The sequence below is a fragment of the Elephantulus edwardii genome, unplaced genomic scaffold (assembly GCF_000299155.1).
Source record: "Elephantulus edwardii isolate Elephantulus edwardi_28Jun2011 unplaced genomic scaffold, EleEdw1.0 scaffold00171, whole genome shotgun sequence".
Taxonomy (NCBI): Eukaryota; Metazoa; Chordata; class Mammalia; order Macroscelidea; family Macroscelididae; genus Elephantulus; species Elephantulus edwardii.
The window spans coordinates 289,634-293,334 of NW_006399921.1; the positions used below are offsets into that span (position 1 = coordinate 289,634).

At 42.9% G+C, this 3,701-nt stretch overlaps 1 pseudogene; it reads left to right on the forward strand.

Annotated features, from left to right (window-relative positions):
- Positions 1 to 298: 298 nt before the first annotated feature.
- Positions 299 to 1,233, forward strand: LOC102870054 (annotated as a pseudogene).
- The last annotated feature ends 2,468 nt before the right edge of the window (positions 1,234 to 3,701 follow it).

The following is a 3,701-nucleotide window of genomic DNA, read 5'->3' on the forward strand; positions in this document are numbered from 1 at the left end:
GCTTTCAGTATCACAGCAACCCACGAGTTATCTCAGTACAGTAAACTGACAGACAACTGTTGTACCAATTAGGACAATGTTCTCCCCAAACATAACAAACTGGCAGTTTGTAACTGTAATAGAAAAATCAGTCTTGGAGCGCAGCGAGCTCCGGGTGGCACCGAGCCACAGGAATGTCCCGGCGCAGCCTCTCCTTGACCCCACCGCTGCCAGTGCGTGTCTCCAGGAGGAGAAGGTAAATTTGTAGCGAAATTTAACGGACAATCTCCACAACAGATGATAACACAAAATAATCCAGATGGGGTGCAGATGCTGTAAGATGATACAAAGCTATCTCTTTGATCCGGTGCAGGTGTCTTCTCCTGGCTATATCAATGAAGTAAGCAGCTGCAAGTTAGATGAAGACAGCACTGGTAAATTAAAAGACAGAGCAGTGAAGTCTTGGTGCATAAAAATGACCTTCAAAGTGAGGGAGTAAAGAGAACTGAGAGCCGGAGCAGAACAGCCAGTGGCCGGGAGCCCCGCTGGTCTCACCGGGGACCTCTCCCTCCAGGGGACCCAGGAGGGAGCCACAGTGGGGACAAGGCTGATGGTGCCATCAATGGGGTTGGCCCCACTGCTGCTTTGCAACCCACTGGGAATCCCAGGCTCCAGTACGGCGGTGAGAACTCCTTGGACAATACTGCCAATGACAGTCTCCCGATGCTTCCCTTCCTTGAAGGAGGGGACACCAGGAAACAGGATGGTGTGTTACCAGCTGTAGAAGATACCCATGTCATCCAAAATGGAGACTCCGGAATATCTTCTAAGACAGAAAGTCTTGCCTTGGATGTACAAGACCACATCATACAGATACCAGCTCCAGATTACCCTCAACTTTGGGGCTCAGCTGTAGACAGTAGTGATCATGAAGAAAAGGATTGTCTTTTCCAGAACCATGCAGAAAATGAGCATCTGGATGACATTGTCCTTCATGGCATGGATCCGTCTACTAGGGAGAGGTGGGATTCGTTGAGCGAGGGCATGGCAACAGAAGTTCTAAGTGGCTCCTTTGAAGAGGAGGACATTGCTCATGCTGTGCCTGTGGTTGATGCTAAAAGTGGACAGGAGGGTGTCCATGGCTGCAGTGGGGATGGGAATGGAGAGACGGCGGAGGAGGATGCAGCAGTGGCAGAAGCACTTGCTGCTCTAGAAGCTGCTACTGCAGGAGAAGATACTGATGAGGTATATTAGGGGAGCGGGCTGTCAGGCAAGGACACTGCTGTGTGCACATAGCTGGGCATGAGGGATGCCTTTCTTTACATACAGAGCTGTAGTCCATCAGTGCAGCCATGCTGGTGGTTTACACCCAACTTTTGCTTTATTGTCATACCTATGCCATTCTGCTTGTTCCATAATTGGAACATCATTCTGTTTAGCTGAGCTATCACATAGGACATGAAAAGGAAAAAAAAATCAGAGTGGGCTGTCACACCCAAGACCACAGCAGACATTTGTCACCCCTCAACGTTCCCCAGAATACCCGATGTTCACAGCAGTGCTCTGAAGTCCCAGGTCAGTCCCAGAATCACAGAGCGGACTGTGTGACTGTGAATTTCCAATCTTGCTTTTGAGAGCCAAATGTTGGACTGAACCTGGTCAAGATGATGGCCCAGTGAAAGTGCCTACTGTATACCCCGGGCAAGGCTTACCTTTGGGGACAATCACCCAGGGAAACCGATAACTAACCATTTGTTTATCCATGAGTGCAGCTCCGCAGTTTTCTGGGTAGAGCACAAGTCACCAGTAAACAAATGGTCAGTCATTAGCTGTGAAATTGAAATACTTTAACTTTTTTACATGACTACTTTTTAATCTCCTTTGGGAGTGGGGAAGCTAGCCAAAGTAAGTCTTAAAATGTCTTGCATCATATTTGAGTCTTAAGTTCATGAAGTTTGGAAGAGAGAAGGAAAACGTGGATTGTTATATGCCATTAAATGCCTGATTCTGACTAAAATAAACCATATGTATTTGTCTTAAAAAAAAAAAGAAAAATCAGTCTTGACACCAAGCTTAAGGACCACAGACGAAAGGGCCCAACCAACTCTTAATCACAAAGGCCCACCCACTGAGTCCTAATTGATTTAAAAAGAGGTTTCCAGGCCACAACTATTGTTAATTGAATAAAAAAAAATGACCAAACAACTTACACATGATTGTTAATTAACTAAAAAAAAAAAAACTACCTACCTTCCAGAATTCATTTTCAAACAAGAGACTCTCAGAGAAGCCCCAACCAATTTTTATTCACAAACTTTTAAACTTTATTTAAAATTAAATTATTTTCAATTTCTTAAAATTAAGAAGAGAATGTTTCAAGATTATATTCTTTCTCCAAATCAATTCAATCTCTATGCTGAGTAAACTATTTGAGACCCTAGACTCTATGAAGAGAAATGTGGTGTCATGATTGAAGGGAGACTCTTCAATAACCTGCATTACGCAGATGACACAGCCTTGATTGCTGAAAGTAAGGAAGACTTGAAGCACTTGTAGTGGGATTGACAAGTAAGGTAGGACATTGGTTCAGTCCAAACAACTGGAAGTGACAATCAAAATGCAAGATTCAGATGGCACAAAAGAGATTTTTCTAGATGTCCAAATATATTTGCTGCAAGTCACAACACTTGATGAAGCTCCTTTTTAACTGATTTATAGCATATCTCATTGCAGAGGTGACCACATCATAATTGTCAGACCAGAATCAGGAGCAGCTAAGTTAACACATAATATTAACCATCACATCTCAGATAAGCCAAAGACTGTCAAAAAGAACAAAGCAGGAGGATTCACATTCACCTCAAAACCTATTAAAACTAAAGTGGTGAAAATATCGTGGTATTGGGCCATGACAGATACATAGACCAGCAGAACAAAACTGAGAATCCAACAGTAAAGGCATCTTCTCCATTAACTGGAAAAGAGTAACATTAGAAAACCGGGGTATACATTTGCAGAAAAAAGTGAAACAGAATCCATATTTCTTGCAATCTACAAAAATGAATTTAAGATAAATAGAAAACGCTAAATGTAAAACTTTACTCTTTCAAAGAAAAAAGAGGCAAACTTTGGAGCCCTAATAGAAGGCATAAAGATATTATTAAAAATAAATGAGAAGTGTTCAAACATCAGAAGATCTAAAGGCTTCAAGAAGCTCTGGTGGCTTAGCTGTAAGGGATTCCACTGTCAATTCAAAGGTTCATGGTTCAATACACCAGCTACTCTGTGGAAGAAAGATAGACAATCTCCACCTCTGAATCTTTACTGCCTCTGAAAACCCACTGGATAGTCAGCTATGGGTCAGTTCTGTTTAGGTGGTGTTGTTGATTGCCTTCAAGTCAAGCCCGACTCATAGAAACCCTATGAACAAAAGGCCTGCAGCCCCTCTACAACTATCAACATTTATCAAAACTCATAGAGTTTCTGGAGGCATGTTATTTAGGAAATGGATGCCACTCCTGCTTCCAAACCTGTCAGAGTATGTTATTGTTTTTATATGCCATTGAATTGCCTGCAATGTATAGCAACCCTATGTACAACAGCTCTGAATCTTTCCCTGTCCTGAGCCAGTCTCACTAACTCCGATACACCAACTCCCATCGCCCCAGTTACTGTATCAATCCATCTCATCCGGGATCTTCCTCTCCTGCACTATCTGTCCA